The 24,590-nt window shown below is 42.3% G+C and overlaps 1 protein-coding gene across 5 annotated transcripts in view; it reads left to right on the top strand.

The window, feature by feature from the left end:
• Window positions 1-24,590, top strand: part of PAK1 (p21 (RAC1) activated kinase 1) — a 96,469-nt gene that overhangs the window by 5,703 nt on the left and 66,176 nt on the right. Inside the window, exons 4-5 of one of the 5 annotated variants that reach the window (XM_054056228.1) lie at window positions 1,983-2,114; window positions 3,532-3,646. The exons of 1 other annotated variant lie outside the window; for it this stretch is intronic. The gene's annotated coding sequence lies outside the window, so the exon portion shown is untranslated. Of the gene's footprint in view, window positions 1-1,982; window positions 2,115-3,531; window positions 3,647-14,705; window positions 15,105-15,281; window positions 15,406-24,590 lie in introns of those variants that run through there. 3 more of the 5 variants (XM_054056232.1, XM_054056229.1, XM_054056233.1) reach the window with 3 other exon arrangements.

The following is a 24,590-nucleotide window of genomic DNA, read 5'->3' as shown; positions in this document are numbered from 1 at the left end:
TAGAATTACTAAGTTGGAAAGGACCCACTGGATCATTCAGTCTAACCATTCCTAACAATCTCTAAACCATGCCCCTCGGCATCTCATCCACCCATCCCTTAAACACCTCCAGGGAAGGTGACTCAACCATCTCCCTGGGCAGCCTGAGTAAAAGACAATGTTGACACAAGAACAAATGGAAAGATGTAATCATAAAATGCAAAGTAGGAGAAGATTATGAAGCAAAATACCAAACACATTTATTTTAAGCTTTGTTTCCCATGCTTTTAGTAGCAGAGAATGCAAATTCATGATTCCAGTCTCCCTTTCCAGTCATGTTACCCATTATGTTCCTAGAATCATGGCTTAAGAGCGTGCGGGCTCATTTACTGTCAGTAGTACCTTTCCCTGCTAAAATGTAATGACCTCCAAGAAACCTGGGAAGCAGTCTTAAAAGAAGTTACCAATTGTATTAGGGTTCACTAGTGTCAGAGCAAAAGTGACCCTGCATAATTTGTCTAAACAATACATAGAAATGGGAATAGTGGATTTTAATTAAGCTGCAGATCAAACAGAGGGTCTCAGAAATGCAATGTCTTTCTCTGTTCTGGCAGGATCTTCAGCCCAACCCGCCAAAAGTAAAATCAGGCCCTGATAGGATACAGAAAACTAACTTGCATGTTAGAGCAAAACTGAACTGAAGGTCAGCAGAGGGAGATAAGTGTATGTGTTCTTTCAGAAGTAAATACACCTTAAAGAGACAGAGCTGCAACTTAAAGGAGATCTTGCTTGTGTAGGATTCTGCCTCAGTGTTTTTGAAAATGTTAGCTTCAGTCCAGTTCCACAATCTCAAACTGGTAAAACTACCAATAACAAGGGTAATATGTACTAAAGTTTCCAAGACACAGACTTAAAATTAACCAAAGAACTGTACTTGGTAAAACTGCATGGAAAATGAATCCTGCTGGTTCTGATGAAAAGAGAGTGTGGAGAAAAAAAGAAAATAAAGTTAGCCTTTGTATGCTAAAGGATGCAGTGTGTTCAAATAACATTTAAGTATATTTGAAACATAATAATTAGCTGCATGGGTCCCCTTGGGTGAGGTATTCAGCAAGTGCACGTGAAAACCTAATTCCCTCTCTTGGTGTTGACAATCTGAGATGATACTAATGAACTGATGTCAAGAGTCAGCAGACCATTACTTTCCAAATTTCTTCAGAAATGCGACTGATATCTTATGGTAATTGCAGGTCATAAGGAGACTGTGAAAAAGCATTATTTGCAATAAAAAATATTATTTTCCATTAACCAGTTGAAATGAAGACTCTCTTTGAAGCTACTTATTTAGTTTTAATTAACCCTTATATTTTTAATCTAAAAATCTATCTTGGGCCGATTCTTCCCTGCTTCCCCCTGAAATTTGAGCCAGAGCTGTTCAGTTGTTTCCCAGTATGAAAAGAGAAGAATAGATTGCTTTTCAGCATTAAAACAAGATGGACCATGTGTGAGGACTGTGCCTCTTGTGCCTGTGAAAATTGACTTAAATTGGGCCAAGTCAGAAGCCTTTGAGAAAGAATCTTACTTCCCATGTTCTGGGGAGATGTGCTGAACTTCAACAGTAGAATAAAACAGTGGGTGGGAGAATGACAGAGACTGGATGAAGAGGTGGTGGGGGATGGGGGACATGAACAGGAAACCAGGACTGGCCTTATGAAGGTGTTGGATTGGCTGTCGAGGATTAGGGACTGATTTACCTAAGCAGTCTGGTGTGTGTGGGGGACCAATATATCAGACAAACAAAACAAATGACAGGATGTATGGGAAGTGAGAAACTGAGACTGAGCAAGGGCTGTTCCTTATAGAACTGAAGAGATTACTTCTCCCCCTCCTAAGGTATTATAAAAATAAGAAAGAAATGCTGAGGTCTAATATGATGAAAATAGAAAAAATGCAGAATAAATCAATCTTAAAATATATTAATATTTTTAAATATTTTTGACCAGCTTACAGTGAATAATGCATTGGAACATGCACGAACTGAGGAGGAAAAAGGAATTGAGCTGCTGTTGCTTTAACGAGTGGATTACTGCCACATCCCTGAGATATCTAAATGATGGTTTTGTACACTCGTCATGGTAAGATCTGTATTTCAAAAGGAGATTCAGTTCACTTAAGACTCAGACTACCTGAATTTGGTGCATAAAGAAAAATTACATCAATCTCCCCTTGGGTGAGTGGTGTTCTTTTTGTGAACCAAATGAGTATGCAAGGATCTGAGGAAAAAGTGCAGCAACTCAGATAATTAAAATCCATCATAAAGTATGTATGCAAAGGACATTAATTAAGGTGATGCAGCTGACATTCACTTTGGCATTTCCTAGCTTTTGAATGCTTAGATTTGCTAATTTCATCAGTGCTCTAATTTCATTAGTGTTCTTTTAGCATCCTTTATGTGTGTTTAATTAATGTTGTGTATTGTTCAAATAGAGGTGAAGGCTGGCAGCCTTAGGCAAGTATTGTAAGGCTTTGCAGTCACAGCACGGAATAGCTGTCAGAAGCCCGGATTTTTCAGTTGCTACTGAGTTGGACTAAGTTTGAAAAAAAACTCTGAGATATGCAAACTTTGTTTTAGGAACACAAATAGCAGAGCGTAACCTTTGGAGTGCCTATTTAGACTCCGTGCTTTTCAGAACAGGAGACGTTTTCTCTCTGCACAATTTTTACTATCCTGTGTTACCACCTTAGGACTCCAAATTTCAAGGTGATAAAGATGGTTAGTAATAATTTGTAATATAAAACCTTTAAAAATCCTTAAGCCTCACTGGTGCATGTCAGATCTCCCCAGCTGGATGTTCCAGTATAAGTGCTGTTTAACAGACAATAGAGATTGTAATTTTGTTTCATTGCAAATGCTTGTGGTTTTGAAGACATCCATTCTTCTCCTTTGCACAGAGTTCAGAGTGACCTGGGCATGCAGTAGTGGCCCTGAAAGTTTCTGACTTCTGTGCATTTCTTATAGTATTAGATAAAGCGCTTGGTTTTGTAACACGTGAAACAGCTAGAATCATCTTCCCTGAAAATGCCTGAGTGACCATGGCTCATCTCCCCAGGCTTGGAGGCGGTCGAGGACAGTCTGGCTCTCTTGTGCCTACAGTCCCTTCTGACTGAGCTGGGAGAATAGGGCTTTCTCAGGTCAGGAAACTTGTCTGAGGAGCCAGCTCTCTATGGACACCAGCCTTCGCTCTGCTGCAGCAGTTTTCGGGTCTCCAGGTGCAGAGCTTCAAAGTCAGTACATTTTTTGGCAGCTGTCTCCTGCTTCTTTAAACTTGTTTGTTATGGTTCATACAGGAAGGTTGTTACTTCCACTTCAGTGTCTACGATATCCCTAGAACCCTGGACAAAAGATTTAGTTAAAAGAAAACAAAAATAACAGGGGGCTAAATTTGTTGTGGTCTAATTGCGCGAAAGCCTGTGGAGTTACACCTGGAAGGATTCTGGTGTAATGCACATGGCAAACTTGTGACTGACAGGAGAATTTGGCTCTGTTTGCAGACATGTGGATGAACTGCAGGATCAAAACTTTCCATTCTAATTGAAATAACAAGAAAAGTCATCTCACGCGCTCAGACAAACTGTGGTTTCATCAGCTGCCTTCTTTTGATCTGCAGTAAGTACCAGGGATCACACCTTAAATGATTAATTTGTTATGTAAGGGAGAGGTGCTAGTGTAGATGTTCCTAATGACGTCCCACACCACCACAGACAGTGACACCAGAGCAAACAAAAATAGGGGGCATAGCTAACAAAACCATTCTCTTGCAATCAAAGTGTAAATAACACTGACGTGGTGATTTCACTGCTATATAACTCTTTCTTTGAGATGGCATTGCAAGCGAAAAGGCAAATTACTTTAGAGAAAACCCAAATCACTGCAGAGTAGAGGTCTCAAGTGTGCTAGTTCTTCATTGGCCATTCTGCAGAGCAACCAGCAAACTACAGCTTAGCTAGTAAGCCTCTCAGAGCCACTAATCTGGCCTTGGTGGAAGTGGGGACTTTACAATAAACCTGGAGAATTTAGAGGCAAGTGTAGATGAGGTGAAAAGTAAAAGGAGCTAACCAAAACAGGTAGTATGAGAACAAGGGTATGTATTTATTTTGTAAAATAATTATTTTACAAGAAAAAATATGATCTCTCAGGACTTCACCGAAGTAGTTGATGTGCTGCCACAAAGAAAACTGAGTCAGACAGGCGAAAGTGAGGATTATGGTGAGAATAGTGACGTGAACAGGCAAGTTCCCATGATTGTGTCCTGTGAGTTCATTAAATAGGCTGTTTTGTGCCACGTTATCTACGCCAAACTAACAGGTTGTGAAGGAAAGCACTCATGGAAAACATTCAGATAAACAGCAAAGGGGGTGAACCGTATCCTGGGTTTACCAAGCTCCATCTGGGCTGATAACTAGCAGCTGTTAGGATGCCATCACTGCATGTGTGTAGGTTGTGCATGTTTTTGAGGCCTCTGTGATTTAGATATGGTAAATTGTCTATGACTGGATGAACTGAGTACTTGACATGGTATCCTACTAAGTCCTAGGCAAGTGCAAATTCCCCTCTCTGCATGGTATCTGCAAGTCTGCAAAAGGTAGTTTTCTAGTATTAAATGAAGTAGACCAAGATTTAATTAGCTTGTTTGGAAAGTGGTTTGTAGAATAGACCTAAAAGGGAAATCTCTCTGTCCACCTTGGTTTTACTTATCTAATTTGTGTACTGGTGTCTAGATGTGCCAGCCTGCTGAACAGCAGGTGAACCTGGCAGACTGGCTTCCCCTATTGCTCTAGATACACCATTATGCCCCACTGAAGGGCGTTCACTGAAGGTGGAGATGCTGCAGCTGCTAGACAGACATTTCTCTGATTTACTTCAACAAGGAAATGTGAGCACCAGCCCACAGACATTCTCATTTTGTGACTGTAACTTACATGATTTGGAGTTTAGCTGTGTAGGTTCATAGGCTTGAACCTCCAAAATTACCAGTCAAGTGATTTCTTTCTGGCTAGCAAAGTTTCTTGCACTCAGAATTTTCCTTCTGCACATTGGGCTGGATGCTGTCTTGGCAAGCAGTTCAGTTCCTGTATTGCTTTTAACCCTGCCCAGGATCCTCAACACAGGCATTCCTTTGTCTGCATCGTCTGAGGGTTTGTTCTGGCAGCTGTGCTCCAAGCACACCTGCCTCACAGGGGATAGTGCTGAACTAAACACACATCACAGCAAACACCGCCACTTCATCAGGAAACAAATAAAGAACCGGGTGCAGCAGAATTGCAATTAAGTGGTCAAGAGAGCTTGGGCCAAGACTTGAGCTCCCTTTCCCCTGGGGTGTGATCTGACCCTTAGGCTCCGTCTTTCAGGTCTAGTAATTCCTAAATTGATTGTTGCACTGTGACAAAAATATGGTAGAAATTTTCTTGTACTTATTTCTTCGGGCACTTTCATGCTTATTCACAATTCTACTTTCATCTTAACTTCAGGCATTGATGGATACACTCTGGTGAGTATTGCTATAGCAGTTTAAGACGTGACTGCTGGTTCTGCCTGTCTGGTGTGGGTTACTCCTTCACATTAGACTTGTCAGAAAGAATGTGTGCTGAGGCTTCTAATTGCCAACAAAACCAAACTTGTAAATAGATAATAAAAGTGCACAGGCTGGGGAAGTTGGGGTTGTTCAGGCTGGAGAAGAGAAGGCCGAGAGGAGATCTTATAACAACCTTCCAGTACCTGAAAGGGACCTACAAAACACCTGGGGAGGGACTGTTTACAAAGGCTTGTAGTGATAGGACTAGGGGCAATGGATATAAACTGGAGAGGGGCAGATTTAGACTAGACATAAGGAAGAATTTCTTCACCCTGAGGGTGGTGAGGCACTGGCACAGGTTGCCCAGGGAAGTTGTGGATGCCCCATCCCTGGAGGCGTTCAAGGCCAGGCTGGGTGGGGCCTTGAACAGCCTGATCTAGTGGGATGTCCCTGCCCATGGCAGGGGGTTGGAACTAGATGATCTTTAAGGTGCCTTCCAATACAAACTATTCTATAATTTACGGTCTGAGTTAAGACAATGGATTTTGGAAAGGAGCAGGCAAAATGTAGACACACGTTCCCTTCTGCTGACTTTGCTAGAGGAGTGGGGGCTTCAGCTCGAGGTGACAGCTAACAGCTGCAGAATGGAAACATCTTAAACTGATGCAGCTGTTCCTAAGTGACTAAGCCAAATTTAGCATTTCAATTTAACAAATTTAACAAATTAATTTTGCATACAGGTGTTAATTTATTAAGTTAACTATATTTATGTGCATTTTTTACTCTTTGCACTTGAAACTGCCTGGCAATAATAGGAAAAAATAATTTGAATCTCTAGTATTGTCTGGCTTCACCATTCTTTCCTAGCTGATCCTACAGTATGATTTATATCTTGCCATCTGATTCTTTAATTGCAGTTTGTGATGAAGAAAACCATATAATACTTCAATTGCAAGCTAGTTTCTGTTAGAAGCAAATGAAATAATTATTTGGAAAACCAATCGGGAAGCATTCAGATCTTCCTTGGTGACATGCCTACTTTAGTTGTATAGTTCCTCCTAGATCGTAGACTTCAGCATTAATCTTAACCTTGCATTGTGAAAGTGCTTCCTCAGCGTTCGTCATCAGAATGAGTACTTCTGGATTTTGTGATACTGCTCCTCTGCCAATGTCAAATGGATTTAGGCATAGCAGCCCTCACTTGCTCATGCTGAAATCTGGTCGGTCCTGAAACAGCATGTTAAAACAAGAGCTTACAGTTGGATGCACTTTGCTTTGGGGATCGCCTGAGAAGTCAGAGACTGATACGGATACCTTGCAACTGGATACCCATGAGAATAGAAGAGCTGAACTGAAAGAGATTAAGCAGCTCTTTGTACATTCTCCCCTGTGAAGTGTAAAGAACTGAGAGCTTCATTGTTTTGGAGCCACATAAAAGTTAAAAGGGGAAAAACAATTACTTTAGCACAGTCCTCTTGAATGTGGTTTTATTAAATGTGTTCTTTCCAGAAATCTAAGCATACATGTGAAAAATAAGAAATCCTCCATACATAGATTTCACAATAGAGCGTTGTCATCATGTAACTTAAATGTTTCCAACCCCAGTTCCCCTGAGCAAGTAGCTTTCCATACTGTTCCAAGCACAGTCCGCAGTTTCAAGCATACATCAGCAGCTGGCTCACTTCATGCACTGCTCTTTGAAAATTATTTACCTTATGCTTCTAGGCACTTTTTCTCTATAGAGCCATTTACATCGTCCTGTCTGGGTGGGATAAAGTCCACCGTCAACAGAGAATAAGTTTCAGTATCATGTTTTTCTGCAAAGCTGCTTTCTGCTAATACAAAACCTTTGGGCAGAGGCTGCCAATCTGATGCAAATGGCAATATTAAATCTTTCTTCCCCGCAGTGCACCTGCCTGCTGAAGATTAGTTCTCTGTATGCCTGCATTGAGTCAGGTCTGTTTCACTAGGTTTATATCTGTTGTAATCAGAAGCATTAAGAAGCAGTTTAAAGGATTCATCTAGTCTGAGACCAGAACTAGGAGACAGGAACACCTGAATTCAAGAAGCATAATTGGAGAAGTTTTCCTGCATGGCCTGAGACTACTGGTTGAGCTTTTAGCTCGTTGTACCCATCTGCCACATTGCTCATAGGATGAGTTTCTTGAAAAACTTATTTGGATAAGAATCTCTACATATCCTGGAAAATGTCGCAAGAAGAAAATAACCAGCCCTAAAACTGTTAATTAATAAACCCAGACAAGGTAGTGAGATTCAGGTCAGAAACCTCATCAGAGAAATTATTGCCTGTTACAGCAATGCTCTTTGTTTAAACTGAAGAGGCTAGATGAAGTTCTTCTTTCACGACCAGTGCAACTTGACGTTCCTCTGATTCCAGAGGCAGCTTGACAGGAATGTAAAGTTAGAGGATGGCATGTTCCCAAAACCTCAGTTTTATCCTGGCAGTTGTGGAAGATCTATGTAGTGCACTAAAGCAGCCAGTGAAAAAGCTCAGGGTGTTGTATTGTTATTTTGCAGTTCCTGCAGGTACACACTAGGAATCAATTGGAAAGGATTACAATAAAATGAATTTATTAAGATTTCCTGTGTCCTGCAGAACAATCCATGACTCATCAGCAATTTGGAAAGCACTGAGATGTACATCATATCAAAGGAATTCTGCAGGGCCAGCTCTCTTGGCAGGCCTGAAGTGATCTGTATCTCCAGTGTAACTTTGGTTTTAGTGTGACCAACCAGTATAATTAAATTACCAGTGTCACTGTCTGCAGCCAAATTGCCCATGAGCTTTTATAGCTCCCTGTGTTGGATTAACTATCAAATTGCCAGCTTTTTACCTGGCAAAATGAGTGTTCTCTCTCTCCAACTTTTTGAAGAGTTAATGTTGCTCCACAAATTTGAATGATTTTGCTGGCTTTATGATAATTTGTGTTCTCTGGGTCAGTACAGATGGTATTCCTGAAGTTGATGACTTCACATTTTAGAAGAATTTAACTGCAATGATGTTCAAAGCCACCACGAAATATCTCAAATTCAGTGTAGTTTTTCAAAGACATTTAAAGTCAGCTGCTCTGTAATCTTTGTGTTATGATCCACTTAGTGCATGTTGCACGCAATGCAGATAGGTAGAAATGAAGGATGGTGGTTTTGTATTTTCACAGCTTGCCTGTAAAGCATTTGAAATGCCCAGAGACTGCCTGTCTGTCAGTGCTCTGCAGTTTTTGGTTGCTGTTCATATAACCCAGTGAGGCAGAATAGCAGAGATAAGGAAAGAACAGGGGAAGATTTCTCTCTGCAGTTTATTCTCCAGGGTTTTTTTCAGTCCAGTTTTAAATGGCTTGAGCTACTGAAGTGATTCAAGCTATGACATTTTGGCAGGGTGTGAAACAAAATCTGGCAGAGGTGCTATGACTGAAGGGCTGGTTTTGTTCTCTCTGAAATGTGTGGCAAATCTTTCACTGGCTTCAGTCAGAACAGGATTGGGTCCTCAGAGTCATTCAGTTTGAATAAGCTCAGCAAAACCAGCCACAGAATCTAATTTTCTTATGCTGTTACACTGTTACAATCTCTTTGGGTCTCATCCTCTTCAGTTTACAGTGTCTTCCAGTGAAGCCAAGACTTTCTGTGTAGAAAAACGAGCTGCTTTTGTTAGATTTTGAGTAATAAAGTAGCCCCAGATTAGTAGTCCTTGTCTGATGTCTCATTCCGAACCTCTCTTGCATTACCTAGTTTTTTGGTTTTTTTTTTTAAACCCTGATACTGGAAGTGGAAGCTCTCCAGAGACATATTTTAAAAAAATCAGTAGAGAGTAAAAGCTAATTGATTTTAAAATTATTTTTATTATTATTTCCTTTATAAGATAGTCCATTAAACGTGGTCAGTCCCTAATGAAAGGTAAGTCTACTGCAGTCTGCTTTACCACACTTCGTTTCCCTTGTTGTCTTGATGTTATAGCTTTGTTTTTTATTTCTCCCCACTTATAGGTTAAAGGACATTTGAAACAACATACTTCAGGGTAATTTGGATTAATTTCACTTTCAGGAGTGTTATTATGGATTTCTTACTGGTTCAGCAAGAGTTGTTGAGCTCAAGTTATCTGTAAATCCATCTCTATTGTATTATTCCACAAGCTCACAGGAAAGGATTTGTCTCTTCTTATGCCTGTAGTAAAATAGATAGAATAAAATGAATAGAAAATTATAGCACAGAAAAGTGATGCTGAGTGTGTATTATAAAATCATCGCAACTCTGTAAGCTGTATCCTGAAGGAAAATCTGTCACAGACTTGTCTGCTGCAAATACTGTTTCTGGCAGCAAATTTACTTTTTGGGCAACATTGTGTTATTTTTTTCTGAAATCTTTGTATTGAAGAGGGAAGATTAGAGTAATTGTTCTGGGACAGTGAGAGAACCTGTTCACGCCTTAGGCCAGGACAGTTACCCAAAGAGGGCTGAGAAGGCTCTGCCACACAATGTCAGGGCCAGGATCACTTGCTTGTACTGTCAGCTGGGCAAGAGCCAGCAGCCACAACTCATTCTGTGATTTCTGCAAGTATTTTGCCAGTCTGGAGACACACTCATGTGCTTGGGGTGTTTGTCTGCGTTCACCATGCTACTTTTCATTCTTCCTGCCTTGTCAGCAAGTTCCTTCATGCTCCAAAGGACCAAGTGAATAAGCAGTATTTACGACCTCCCCATTTCCCTCTGCACCTCTCAGTGGTGCCCCTGTCACTCTCCCTGGGTGCCTCTTTCTTCATTTGTATTGCTGCTGTAAAATACTGCCTGCATTTTACAAAGCAAATTTGCTGTCATGATTTCCAGTCAAGATGGAACACTGATCACTAAGAGAGCATCTAGACTGGGAAGGCACCTTTGAAAATGAGGTGAATGATTAAGTAAGACTAGGGAAATGGAGGGAATGGAAGTGAAAGGACGTAGGACTAACTGGGTGAGAGTAGAGTCAGGGATAGACAGGAGCTTTTTGGACTGCAGGCAGAGGGAATTTCCGATGCAGGGAAATACAGCTATGGCTGTAGTTGGGAGGTTAAAAGAGGAAATTCTGACTCTAGTTTCATGCCTACTTTTGGAGCATGTCAGTGCTCCAATGGTTTTAATATCTGAAAGCAAGCTTTTCTGTTACGGCACTCATCTCTACAGGTTCTTGCACAATGTAGGATTAAAATGCAAATGGTCAGATCCTGGTGTGAATTCACATAGCTCCAGTGGCTGACTTATTGTGCTAGAAGCTCACGCCCCCCTCCCCCCGAGCTTATGATATTTGAATATATTTTTTACCTTAGATTACCTGTGGCTACTCATATTTTTTCAAGAAATAAAACTCTTCAGATCATTGAGAAAACCTACAACATCTAAGTCAAAACCAGGCTCTGTCTTCACAGAAGCTTACAGTGCAGGGTAAAACTCCCCCATCTTTTTAAGCTTGAATTAGCAGCATGCCTCAAAACTGGGATATATGTGCTTACATTCAGCCGTTAGCTAATGAATCAAAGACTGACCTCATTGTTAAGCCGTTACCCATCTGTATTTTATGGCTTGCAGAGATACATAAGGCTTCCAGAATCAAACAAGTCACTTGTAGCTTCCCTAATATTCACCCTGACTTGCTGACTGCTTGCTAAAGCGCTGAGTCTTTTAGCTGTCTCTGTGCAATTTCCTGGGTAAAGGAGATCTGGAATGTGAAAGCGTATTCATCACCAGAGGTTTTGCCAGATTCCAGGACTTCAGTGAAGCAGTAAGAGATGATTTAAAATTGGAATGGCATGCAGATCCCTCTGAGTTTTCAATCAGCTGAAGGGTAGCGACCGACAAGAAAGTAACCCTTAAGGAGAACCTAAATTATTTAGGATTTAAGCAGCAAAGAAAAGTATTAGGTTGAAATTACTATTATACCTGTACCAGACAGATCCTGACTCTTTACTATGAGTCTCTTGATAAGGAAATGAAGGACCAAGAGGCAAGTGGGAACGTGTTCAGTATGATGCTCTAACAATTTATGCAGAATGAAAGAACTGGATATAGCCAAATTCTGAGAAATGATAGTGAGTTTTTTATTTCAGTTGATAAAACTGCAGACAGTGCTAAGATCAGAGAAGTGTAACTGGAACCAGCTTTGCTAAAGTAGCACTCTGGTTCTTACCCCTGTATTTGAACTCATTCTAGGCAGAGAGATCTTAGCAAGCCTTTCTCCAGGATGGTAGGAAATGCATACCCATGTTAAATACGCACCAGGTATAATGTGCTACTTGCATACATTTTGGAACCAAGTCTAGCTTCCTTTGTGATGAGTGTTACACACCATTTAACATCCGGATATGTAAGATCCAGGTGCTGCTCTCAACCAGTCAGGTGTTCTGGCCCTTTTGTTATTTTGCTACTTTGCTTTTCTGGCACGAGAACACCCTCAAACTTACTGAGGAAATGAAAGATTGTTGCTGACATGCTTTTGTGTGTTTGTTTAGAGAAAACATTTACTTTTGTGCATCATGGATTTGTGTGGAGAAACACATTCCCCACTGCTTTAGTCTATTGTGTTACCTGGACAAAGTAGAATGAAAAAGAGTTCTGTTTTGGAAGCATTTTATATACACTTTGCAGAGCTGTACAAGCTTAAATGATACGTAGGGCGGTGATGAATCATAGTCTGTCTTCTTCACTTCATGCCACTATGACAACAATATTTTGCTGGATTGACTTCTGATTTACTGGGTAAGAACCCCCCAGGCAGTAGTATGCTGACCTACCATTGCCTTCAGTTTTGCTTGCCACTGCTTGCTGTTTCTACATCTTTGCAGTGAGAACTTGGGCTGAGGAACTTTGTGTATTGTATGACTATAGGACTCCTTTTGCCTTTTTTTCTTTTTCTAATGCTTGCCTGACTGTTAAGACTTGGAGACATAATTAGTTTTCAAGTCATTAATGAACTCTGGTTTCTTCCTTGTAGGTTGAGGCCAGTTTGTCTCTTATTGCTAGAGGAGGTTACAGGAGTGGATGGATGATTGCAGGTGATTAAGTTAGTACATCGTAACAAGTTACTGTCCCTCAACTGAGGTGTAGCTTCAGTGATTTCATATGCTTTTGTGTTACCTGGTATTATGTCAGCCAAGATACTTGGATTTGATCTGGCTGAAAAAAAAACCCAGGAAAAATCTTAGATGGACCAGTTCCTTGATCCCTTCCATTACATAGCTGCACAAATAGCAGTGCTGGCACAGCGTGGGGAGTTGCTCAGGAGCAGAGATGCTCAGCAGGGTAAGAACTATTGATACTGGTACTGCTGAGACAGAAGAAAATTTGTCAGGCCATGCCCTGCAGCAGCCGGACTGCTTGTTCTGCTCTACGTATGACAGGGAGGAGAATGCAGTTCTTGCATGATCCCTGTAAAATCAATTGTTCCACAGAGTTGGTCTTTGTGGGTCCTGGTGCCAGGCTTTTTCCCACAGAACACAAGAGACCCTTTTGAGGTGTAAGAAATCTCCTTTTCCTGCCCATACTGGAAAGGGGCCATCTGACTATCCTGAGTACAAGGCAAGATGGAACCTTTCCCTGAAAACTCCCTGACTGCTTTTTCTGCTCTGAGTGCTTAGAACACAAACAAAATAATCTACGTTTCAGTCATTCCTTTCTCAAGTACCAAATTCTCGTTTGCAGCAGTAATTCTATAACACATTCTGATGTTGTTCATGGACATCCTAAATGCCTTTCCCTCCTTTTGTTTGGGAACTCTCTCTAAAATATCCAGCAATAGTTTCAGAAAAAAAGGAGTCTTGAAATCAGGGTAAATCCAGAAAACAGCGAGTATCATAATGCCAGGATATCCCTTCAGGATATCTATTCAGTATTCCATATTACTACAGAGTAGGATAATAACAAAACAAAAGAATACAGTTCTGAATGTTTTGGTAAGTTCTCTTGGCAATGAAGATACAAAGATTTAGTTGAAGCAACTAGAGTTAACCTGTGTATAGAGAGAGTCTTTTTTGTAATCTTGAAGTGGCTTTAAAAGCACCTATAATTAAAGTCCTGATTATTTCCTGCTGCTTTAAGTTCCTTTGTACAGTTACAAATACAGCTATAGCAGGGGCTGGTAGAGCAATACACCAGCTGTATATGGGCCCAGCCTTAGGTCACCTATTGCTATTACCTTACGCAGCCATTCTCCAAGTGGTATTTGGTACAATATCTTGTCAAACAATGTGTGTTTCTGAGCATTTTGGAGGGGTCTCTTTCCTAGCTTCAAGATTTATTTTTCAGATTATCAAGGTACATCCATGTTTTTTAAAAGGCTTTTTTGACTTTGTGGTACAAAAGAAAGCTACTCCTCAGTTGTCAGTTCAGGGTTGAAGGATAACTGTTTGGTTTTAACTCCAGCTTTGATGGTGCTCCTTTTGTGGATCCGGCATTGCATTTTCTTCTCAGTCCCTCCTCCCCAGCAATAACAGAAGCACATCCCTTGTTTAACTGTGGGATTCTTGGGACAGGCTGATGATGGGTGCCTTTGAAGTGAAGCAGCCGATACCTGCCCTGTACTAACATAAACACCTTTATGTTGCAACCAGACACAGACTATGGACAGACCACGCTCGGGGCAAGTTCGCGCAGTCAGTCTGTGTATGTGGTTTTGAATCTGATTTTAAATGTAGCCAACAGAGGGAAGTAATTCTAAGTGTGCAATTCCACAACAGGTTAAGCTGACTGAAATCAGCCCTGTTGCACCCTCCCTCCCAGCCCCAAACTTACATTCTCACTTCCTCCATTTGTTTATTTTTGCAGGGCTAGTTTTCTGCTGGTTTAGCTCTCGAACAAACTTATCACAGGAACTGATAAGTGTTGGTACAAAGGGGAAGGGTGAGACTGTGGCAGCGCCGTCTTAACCTGTCGTATAATGCTGTCTCGGTATAAAAGGCAGGTCTGGGGCCGGGACCTGTGTTATTTGCCTCCCTTCTGTCCGTACATACCTGCTTCACTTCGCATTTTACTTTCGTCTAGACAGCTCGTTGCAAGCGCACAGCCTCACCGTGCCCCGGCTCTGTTCTTGAGAGCGGCACAGCTCTCTCCGTGGCCAAATCCCTCCTCTTTTTCTCGCTCAGCAGAGCACAGGCGCTGCGCTGGAAACTCCTGTGAACTAGGGTGACAAGTTCCAGCGAGCTTTGGATCGCAAGGAGAGCAAACACCCGTATCCCTGTAATATAAGGTACGGGCGTCTCGGCTTGTGCAACACAGAAGCAGGGCAGAGCCCGTTTTATTCTTGCCTTTTTTGGATCTGCACGCACACAACTCTTAGCACAAAGAAGCCGGCTCCGCGATAGCACAGAGCGATACCAAGAACAGAAATAAAGTCATTCCAGCGCTGCCTGCCAAGGCTGGAATCGCCGGCAACGCGACTCGGACGAGTTTTACACCCCCGACCAGCGCCGCTCCCTCTCTCCCTCTGCCCCGCGAAGGGGCGGGGCCCCGGGCAGCAGCCTCGCAGCTCACGGATCCCCCGAGCGTGCTCCGACTCTCCTGCATCCTGAAGGTACCACCCCCCAAAACTCGCCACCCGGGCCGCTCGGCTGCGCTGCGCCGCCCCAACGCGGGGGATGCAGAGGGGATGCTGGGGGATGCTGAGGGGATGCTGCGGGAGTGCTGGTGGGATGCAGCGGAGATGCTGCCCCGCTCCCGGCCGCTTCGAACAGGGGGCGGCGGGGCGGGCCCCCCTGGAGCCAATGGCAGCGGCAAAGGCGGGCAGGGAGACGGGAGGCGGTGCCGGGCCGACAATAGGGGCGGTGGGAGCGGGGCGGGCAGGGCGAGAGCTCGGCAGCACCTTGCGGCGGGAGGTGAGTCCTGGGCGGCTTGGTTTGGGGACGAGAAGTTTGCAAAGGGGTTGAGCGGCCGGGTTTTGATTTCTTCTTCTTTTTCCTTTTGGGAGCGGGGTGCGTAGCCCTCTTCCCACCTCCTGCTGCCCGGGCTCATTCATTTAACAAAGGGAATCGTCTTCAGTCCCCGGGGTTTGCGAGACGGGAGCCGCTCGGGGCCGCGCTCCTGGGGTTCCGGCGCAGAGCTTGGGTGGGAATCGGGGCTCAGCCTGGAGTTTCTGCTGAGCGCCCTGTCCTGGCTTCGTCTGGAGAGGCCGGTGCTTTGGGCAAACACAAAGCAACGAGGAGCTGGACCCTTGCTGGGCGATGGGGTGATGCAGCCCTGGGCTTTGTGTGGCTGATGCACAGGGATGGAGAGGTGGGAGTGTGTCTTTTAACCCCCCCGTCACCTTATCCCCCGCCCGCATGTGTTTGTGTGAAACCGTGGCGGTTTTGCTACTAAAGTACTTGAAGAGCTGAACTTAGGATCGAGGGATAATTCCGAATAGAAGGGAGCTCAGGAGGTTTCTAGTGCCGCCTCCTGCTCAAAGCAGGGGCTTCTACCTGGGGAGTGAGTAGCAGTGAAGCCACATCGTGAGATGGGTGGCACCTCTGGGTGCTCTCGAGTGCTTCTAGGAGCCCGAAGGAGAAGCAGCAACAGCAGGACGAGCCCTCGGGGGCAGTAGCCTTCTCTCTTCCACTGTGCGTGGAAATACCCAATCCACAGCTCTTCCATGCCTGCAGTCTCAGTTCTTGCTGCTTTTGTTATCTGGTGGGTTTAAAATTCATGACTGTTGGGAGTAGCTGGCTCCATCTGTGTGTGTGCCATGGTGCATCTGCTCCTGCTGAGCATTACTTGATCCTTATTACGACATCACCTCCAGGAGTTTTACTTCAGAAACAAGGTTTATAAATAGATGTCAAGCCCTGGCTCTTTACTGGGACCTGTTACTGGTTATAAAGCATGTACTTTATGCATTGATTAAGTATGAAATACATGCATACATAGATATGTAAAAGCAACTACATATATATGTCAAAGCAACTGTAAAAGCTGTTTAGTTAGCCAAGCTTTTCAAAGTGAAAGTGTTGTAGATGGGTGAAATGGCTGTGTCTGGCACAGGCGGAAGAATGCTTGTTCTCTTTACTTGCAATTACTCTTTGTGCAGTGACTCATGGATGCCTTTCACTGAACTACCTCCCCCTTCTCCATACCTGGATTTTCCTGGTGCCGCACACATTACCTGGCAAAGCAGGGAGCATCTTCCTTTCTGCTGCTTTAACATCTCTTGTGTGGGTTTGTTAATCTCCTTGTGGAACAGTTTGTGTGTGTGTCCCCGCTGTATGTTTAGAAATTGCTTTTCTCTGTGCGTTTTCTGTGGATAAGTTAGAGAAGTAAAGTTCATCTGTGCAGCAAGAACAGAAGGTACAGTGGAAATTTAAATGTGTTTAAATACTGAAACAGTTTAACTATGGGTTGCCCCTGGCTTGTGCCATGGGAAGGAATTTGTGTTCAGCTGTACTGTATAACAAAGCTGGAGTTTAAGACTGGAGTCTGATAAGCTGTGTGAGTATTTAGCCTTTCTGAGTCCTGTGGGGAGGGACCAGCTTATTTCAATGGGTTGATATAACTACAGTTCTTTAAATTGCAAATGAAAGCTGAAAATAAAATTGAAGAGGAAAACGCTCTTGTAGCATGTCAACAGGACTGGTTTTAGGGAATATTGTGTGCTTTGGATGTTCCTCAGAGAAAAAGAGTAGGGAAATATAAGGCTTTTAGTTCATACTTTTCCATGCATCGCAGAGATACTAGAAGAAATGTCCACAAATGAAAACACAAGGAGAGGCTGAGTGAGCTCGGTCTTTTTAGCCCAGAGAAGACTGAGAGAGAACCTTATCAATGCTTATAAATACCTAAGGGGCAGGAGTCAAGAGGATGGACTAGACTCTTCTCAGCAATGTTCAGCAACAGGGCAAGGGGCAACAGGTACAAGCTGGAACATAGGAAGTTCCACCTGAACATGAAGAAAAACTTCTTTACTGTGGAGGTGACGGAGCACAGGAAAAATCTGCCTAGAGAGGTTGTGGAGCCTCCTTCTCTGGAGATATTCAAAACCCGCTTGGACATGTTCCTGTGCAACCTGCTGTAGGCAAACCTGCTTTAGCAGCGGGTTGTACTGGATGGTCTCCAGGGGTCCCTTCCAATCCCTACCATTCTGTGAAATATATTGCTTGTTTGTTGTGTTTCTGATACTAGCTCTTTTTAGCGTAAGATTTTTAATTACTGCTAATTCTTGCGTATCCTTTTCCAGATCTTTGTAGACATTTTAGCTTTGACTACAAGCGCATGAATTTCACCTAGTTTGCTGACTAGTGATTTGTTTGTTTTTAAATGTGAATGAGCTGCAGTGTGGCTTCTTTCCTTCTTTTTCCCTCTTGTGCACCTGTCTCACTTCCTCAATATGCGAAGTTTTGTAATTTCAGAAGCTAGTTGTTATGGTTCAGTTCCCTTATATTCTTAAGAGTGTACAGAATCACCTATCTGAAATAGACTTTTCTCAGTAGCAAAATATAGAAATGATCCAGAGCTCCACCCTTAAAGTGATCTGGGTTTACAGTTCATCCTGTCAACAGCAGATAGAGGAAGCAAACAGACTTTGTGAGGGATCTGAAAAACAACTAGTCTGTGAGGAGTTACAAGAAACAGAGTGAAACCGGGCAACTAAAAGCAAAAGTCACATTTCTTTAAACCCTAGTCAATTGTTAGTACTTTGACAGGTACAAGAATATCTTCTGTTGGCTTTTTACCTCTGTGGAAAGGCAAAAGAATATTGTGCACCAGAACTGTATTGTGTGAAAGAGCCTTTTTCTGTGCCTGGCAAGGAATTCAACTCTTTTTCTCAGCCTGATGCCTTGGCCTTTATAGGAGTATGCAGAGAATGTAGACAAGTTCTGCTTGATACTGAGGGCTTGCTCTTCTGGAGAAAATAAATTGTCTAGTGTGTGGCTTCTATTATGCGCTTGCATGGCTTTCACCTGGGAGGAACTGCTATGCTCCCCGGTTCTTAGAGATGGGAATAGCTGGGTCCATTCCCTTTGGTGGCAGCAGAACTGGAACTATCAGGACATGCTCACTCACATGGCACATAGGACACTGTGATCAGTTCTTCCTTTCTGAGCATAGCACGTGATGCTCTTTAGGAATGGATAGCTTAAAAATGTTTGATGTTGCTTATGCTAACCAAGTTTTCACTAAAACTTAACTCTTAGCTTGGAATTCCTGAACTTAGGTGCATGGGCTCGGGCATGTGGGTGCACGGCACGTGTGAATGATGGACATTATGGCCGTGTGCTGCCACTGGTGATAACTGCTCCTGGCTTTGTGCAGGGGAGGAAGCTTGCTTTTGTCCTATCCCTCCTGAGGAACATCCTCAGAGCTGTAGACAGGAGTCTGCAAGAGATGCAGAGAGACAAGAGCTCTGTCTCCTTTTCAGCATGTGGCAGTGGGGTGCTTGTCACAGCTGCAAGGCCTTTTGTGGGGTTCACCTGATGAAAACAGGGATGCTTGGAGCTGAACAAGTCTCCCCAGGCTCCCAGTACAATGAATAAAGAGGAAAAGGCCCTTTCAGGGTGTGGTGTGTATTGTGCTCAAGTAGATGTTTTAAAATAGGTCAGAGATGCGCTTTGAAAATGCCGATTCCTCTTTGTAGTCACCCTGGTGTCCTCCAGCTCCCATGCATTGTGTTGTACATGCCAGCTGAGAAGAGTTCACTTACTCCTGTCACTGTGGGGTTGCAGACAGGCAGTATTACTAGCAAATCCGCTCCCAAAAGCACTGGGAGCTTTTATGAGTTCCCTTCATTTTAGTGCCTGTTTGTTGGGGTGGGGTAAGGGAAAACAAAAAAGCCGTTGGATTAAGTGAAATTCCAGGGGAATTTAAAGAAAACGTGGCAGTGTTCAGTTCTGGCTTATGTACTAATATACTTCTGCTGAATTATCTGGACTCTAGAATGGTTGTTGAGACTGGCAATCCAAGTGTTCTGGCTTCCAGTTGTATAGCTAGCTATCTCTATCTCTCACATCTAGTCTGAGATGCAGGTTAAACAGTAACTTCTTTTCCATTATTTCTTTCCTTCTTGCAATCTGTGCTCTTTGGACCTGCTATATAGCTGGTTTATTTCACTGATGTAATATATCACTAAGCTGATACAACTACCCTAAACTCATTCTGTTTCCTACTTCCTGTCTAGAACCAGTGAAGTAAAGTGGTGGAAAATCAGGCATCCTTTGTCGTCTTAGGTTTAAAGAAAAAAAGAGGAGAAAAAAAATGTTAATGGGATAGAAGTCCTAATTTGGGAAAATCAGGCCAAACCAGAAGACTGAAGAAGTAGTAACCAAATGTACTTTCTGAAAAGAAATAATTTCTCCTACAGTAGTGCTTTGTGCTCCCAGTTACCACGTGAGAGGTAATGTGCGTAATACACTGTGACTGCCTTGAAGTATGTGACATCTAGCTGCAAACATCTTCATCTAGGTGGGCCTGTAGCTAGGGGACAAGAAAGTCAAGTGGCAAGTATATGCTGCATGCAAGTGGGGCACAAAGCCTTGCTTCATGTAATCTAAATGGAGAATGGGGGAAGAAAATAATTACCATTCATATTGTGTGTGGTTTTGTGATGGGGGGAGTCATCCAAGTTTACCCTGAGGCGTTATTTCCTCCTCTTATGGGCTTGATGCATGTAGTTAAGAGTGCGTCTGTCCATGGTCTACTTGCTGATGGCATTTGATGACTTCGCAGATGGCATTGGAGAGAAGGAAAATCAAATACAAAAGGTTAGGACATGATTTGACAGACTGGCTTGCTAAGATGTCATGGCACCACTTTGGGACTTTGAGTTACTATCTCTAAGTGTGAGCAGGGCTTCGAACTATCAATTCTCATAATGCCTGTAAGTGGTACACAAGCATTTTAGACAATGCCTCTTACAAAACGAAGCCCATTGCTCAGAGCTTACGTTCTAGTCATGAAATAAGAGCTGGAGTGAGAAATATTTTTATTTGAACTGGTGGCTTGCTTCATGTGTTTTTTCTCCTCATTAACATATAGAAAGCTTACGGTGATGTGAAATACCTTATCGCTGCTTTAGCATAAAGAATTTCCAAAACAGATTATTTTCTGCACCTCCATATTCCCAAACGCACATTCTCTGCTGATCTTAAAATATGAGTGGCTTGGCTGCTTACCCCTAACTCTGCTGTAGGAAGAAGTGATTTCTTTTGTAAAACTTGAATTTAATTTCCCTAGCTGTCTGTAAGTGAACATTATGCAGTTTCACCAACAAGTTCAACTGAAAGGTTTTGTGCCAAGATGAATCTATCATTTGCCTTTAGTAGGTATTTCAACAATGTCTTACTTCAGTCATACTTTGGAGAGGCTGGAAGTCACAGCTGAATGTAGAATTCATGTGCTGCCACAGTTCAGACTTATTTGGGATGAGGGAAAAGCTGGTTTCCTTCAGGAGCAGCAGGAAGGAATATTTCAACCTCTCTTTCCCCAATCCTGTATATGCTACTGAAGCTGTAGGATTTGTTTTAGCTCAAGGCCCTGTGCCAATCTCTTACCTAGCTCTGCAACCCCCATGTATGAAGGGGTAGAGGGGGGGAAAAGAAAATGAGGTCAGGCACATAATGTATCCTTTACTTTTCTAGTTCATTAAACTGCTCATCCAAGTCTGAACTCTGGTGTCCCTTCAATATAGGTAGATACAGCATAGTCAGGTAACAGCTGCAAAGACCAGGACCAGCTTTTATCGTGCAAAAAGGAATAAGCCAGGAAACCGACACATCGGGATTTGAGATGCAATATTGATTAGTCCATTAAAATTAATAAGACTCTCAATTATAAAACTCCTATTACATTTTGCAGTTCTTCTAGAAATAGAACAGTTTGTATATCCTTATCCTTTCAGGAATGCCTTACTTGAGACAAATTTTAATGTAATTTCCTTTGCAAACTGCAAAATGTGTTAATTCTTAGTGGAGCCAAAGTTTATGGTTTTTTTTTTTTCAGTAAAACATTGGTTTTAATAGACATTGTTTTTAGTAGACTGGAAGACTTAGTCATAGTGTTATGTACTAGAAGTTGCTTTAATTGAGCATGATCTAAATCAGTGTATAATTGGATTAACATCACTGTAGTTACGGTCAAAAATTAGAAGGGAGATATTCACATAGAATCATAGAATAGTTTGGGTTGGAAGGGACCTCAAAGATCATCTAGTTCCATCCCCTGCCATGGCCAGTGACACCTCCCATTAGGTCAGGCTGCCCAAGGCCCCATCCAGCCTGGCCTTGAACACCTCCAGGGATGGGGCACCACAGCTTCCCTGGGCAACCTGTGCCAGTGCCTCACCACCCTCATGATGAAGAAATTCTTCCATATGTCTAGTCTAAACATACTGTCTAATTTTTAGCAAACCAGACAGATCTGTTTCAAAACAGAGCATACAGAGGGAAAAACTTGTGATTCAACTTTAGAAACTCAAGGAAGAAGTTTGTGAAAGCAGATATTGGTTCATAAAAAGCATGTCAGATTAATTCTTCAGAAATGTGCGCATGGCCTCCTTAGTATAGAAATGTGATTTTCAGGTTACAGATCTAATGCCCTGTGGAACCTAAAGTGATTTACATCTGGATTTCCAACATGAATCTCTATGCTCTACTAACTATTGCACTTTGTTAAATAATATCTTTAATGACAAATTTGCTAGAGGGGGTTTGAGCCACTTGACTCATGGCACTTTTTGCTAAAATGAGAAATTGCTCTAGGAATACTCAGTTTCCATACAAGAGGGAGGCTAGAGGAAAATAAAGAGGTAAAATGAAGATCCTGGAATGATTGTTAAGTAGATGACACTTCTCATGGATGTGGTGACTGCTAATTCTTTTTTGCACAGAAGTTTGATTGAATTTTCTTGCCACACTGCCCAGAGAGCTAACCCTCCTGTTTAACCACAAGCTCATAGTTCACATCTTTGTTTTGCACTGCCACTGTGCTTATCTTCAGTCCCACTTTGGAATAAGATGAGAGCTCAATTCCAGTGTTACTTTTCTGGCATCACAATTGCAGCAGATTGTAGGTGATAAGGGAAAAGCTATGGGAGTGGAACTCAAAAGAGTGGCCTAGAAATGATAATGCCACATAGCCCTTCATCAAAACATTCACTTTCTGATAACCGAAGTAATTGGCAAGGTTCTTTGGTAAAATATATGTGTTGTGGGTGTGTGTTAAGGTGTTTGATGCTTTCTGTTAAGCTCCAAGATTCTGAAGATGTGAAAGTTATGCAAAAATTTCTGTCATATAAAAGAGACTTATCCCACTCCAATCTGTTGAGAGAAATGTCAGAATTTGATTCCAATGCACCTGGAAGACTTTAATAACGAAATTTAAGCACACAGAGGCTTTGGTTTGAGCCTCCAGTTCCTAATTTTGAGGGGAAGTGAGGGTATCTACTGAATCTTAGCAGTACGTTTTTAACATTATAACTTAATTCTCCAAAATGACTGAAATCTTCCCTGAGTGGATTGCCAGAAAGCTGGAGAAGTTGTTGGAGGAGTGACAAGTATTGTATCACAGCTATGTTGATCTGATAAAAAAATCTGTCTTTTAATTTCTGGCTCATCAAATTTCTTGTTGTTGCATCAGCCTATATGCCTTGGTAATAAGGTGTCTGATAAAAATTGCAGTCTTATAAATTGTATGTCTTATGAATTCTTTCCATCATAATTTTGACTCCCTTGGTAGCAGAGAGAATGATTAAAAAGGCTTTACAAATTCACAGAAAGCAGGAGTCATCTCATCCACTACTGGGCCACTGCCAAAAGAGTCTGAAAGAATGGGACTAAAACTAGTTTTCCAGGTTCCTAAACCAAATTTTGAAGAATATGAACGATATTAAACTGACAATTTATCTTGATGAAGCTGTAACCTCTAATGTCAGCCTGCTGTCTCTCTGTCGATGTCTGGGAGCACTGACAGTCATACTGAACTTGACTTGCAGTGTGTGTGTGAACTAGCTTTTGTGTTCTTCCTATTTGGTTTCTTTTCTCTGTCTCCATGCCTTACTTATATATCTTAAAACCTTTTTTGCTTGTTTGTTTCTCTTTTGTCTTTCTACGGAAACATTGTACATCTCCCGCCTCTCTTTTACTTTCCCCACTGTCCCTAAGATTAATAAGAAAGAGTCCTCATTCATCTGTGATCCAGAAGATACAGAACAAAGACAGATGAGCAGCAGGGAGGTAAAATATTTTGCCCTCCGCACCATTAAGAAGCTGCATTTTCAGAGGAGCATGAAGACTGAGTAAGGGAGGAAACCTTAGACTCATTGCCTTCCTCTGTGAAGCAGACACTTTTACTGATGAGTTATCTAGAAGTATTTAAATGTGTAGATTTTATTTAGAAAGGCTGAGAAGGTGAAGGTAAGGCTGGGAGTGGTGAAAGCAGGACTTGCTTCAGGAAGACAAAAAAACCTCAATTCCTTCAGGGCTCTCCTGAAAGCCAGAAAGTAGCACACAACCAGTGTATCTTTCTGTGTAGGCTGTCTTTAAACGGAGGGAGACGGTCATAGGCGGTGTTTGAATTCCAGGTTCAATAAAGGCACATCCTTCAGTTAGACAAGGCAAAACAGTGCCATTTGTTACAGTTCAAAACTAGTATCTAAATGCCTCAGTGACTTGTCATCAAGTGACTCACTGCACTGTCATAGTAGGGCTTCTGGCTTTCACATGAAAGATATACTTGCTGAAACAGCATCCTGCCAGCTCATATTAGCAGTCCCCTCTCCCAAGCTTGTCTCCAATTTACTCATGGTGATGAGGGGGCTTGGAGAGGCAGTGCAGAAGGCGGTGACAAGGCTGGGTTAAATGATCAGAAATCTCATTACCTCTTCCTTGTAGACTTCTGAGTGCCAGCTTTTTCATTTTGTTCCATGTCTCTCTCAACTATGTCCTTGAGTTGCAAAAACCAAACCAAAACCAAAACAAAACATTCGGAAGTGATGAGCTGGCTGTATTTGTAAGAATTTAGTCATTTACTTGATCCAGCCAAAAATGTCTTTTGTGTGTAGTGTATTCTTTAAATTTATTGGCTACTTTAAAAAATAGTG

The sequence above is a fragment of the Cuculus canorus genome, chromosome 1, assembly GCF_017976375.1.
Source record: "Cuculus canorus isolate bCucCan1 chromosome 1, bCucCan1.pri, whole genome shotgun sequence".
Taxonomy (NCBI): Eukaryota; Metazoa; Chordata; class Aves; order Cuculiformes; family Cuculidae; genus Cuculus; species Cuculus canorus.
This window is presented reverse-complemented; position numbering and strand designations above follow the sequence as displayed.